The sequence below is a fragment of the Erinaceus europaeus genome, chromosome 3 (genome assembly GCF_950295315.1).
Source record: "Erinaceus europaeus chromosome 3, mEriEur2.1, whole genome shotgun sequence".
Lineage (NCBI taxonomy): Eukaryota > Metazoa > Chordata > Mammalia > Eulipotyphla > Erinaceidae > Erinaceus > Erinaceus europaeus.
The window spans coordinates 59,478,365-59,479,054 of NC_080164.1; the positions used below are offsets into that span (position 1 = coordinate 59,478,365).

Sequence of the window (690 nt, forward strand, 5' to 3'; positions counted from 1 at the left end):
TAAGTTAATAGTACAGTTTCTCACTGATCCCACCACCCAAGGTCTGTTCCCCACTCTGACCTCCATATGGTGAACCTAAAAACCCTCCTTTCCTTTACGTGGATGCAGTACAACAAACCAGTCCAAGTACCACATTATGTTTCCCCTCCCTATTCTTATTTCTCATTTTCTTTCTATGAATGAGATAATCTCATATTCATCTTTCTCTTTATGGCTTATCTCAATAGCATTCCTTCAAGCTCCATCCAAGATGAGGTGAGAATTTGAATTCATTATATTTTTTTTGGAGGGGGGCTCCCAGTAGAGACTGGAAGACCTGCTAGACAAATTCTAAAAGAGCTGTAACACTTAATTCATTATTCTTAATCGCTGGGTAGTATTTCATTGTATATATACACCACAACTTTCTCAGATATTTGTCTGTTGTTGGACACATAGATAGCTTCCAGGTTTTGGCTACCATAAATTATGCTGATATGCACATAGGTATACACACATCTTTTTAAATAGGTGTGTTTGATTCCTTATGATACATCCCCAGGAGAGGAATTGCAGGGTCATAGGGTAGGCCTATTTCTTTCTTAAAAAAAATTTTTTTAATATTTTACTTTATTTATTTATTCCCTTTTGTTGCCCTTGTTGTTTTATTGTTGTAGTTATTATTGTTGTTGTTGTCATTGTTGGATAGGA

General features: G+C 35.8%; 1 non-coding gene across 1 annotated transcript; it reads right to left on the bottom strand.

Moving 5' to 3' along the window:
• Positions 1-288: 288 nt before the first annotated feature.
• On the bottom strand, positions 289-350 carry LOC132537902 (U7 small nuclear RNA). Its single transcript, XR_009549315.1, has one exon. It is a non-coding gene; the product is annotated as a U7 small nuclear RNA (small nuclear RNA).
• Between the last annotated feature and the right edge of the window lie 340 nt (positions 351-690).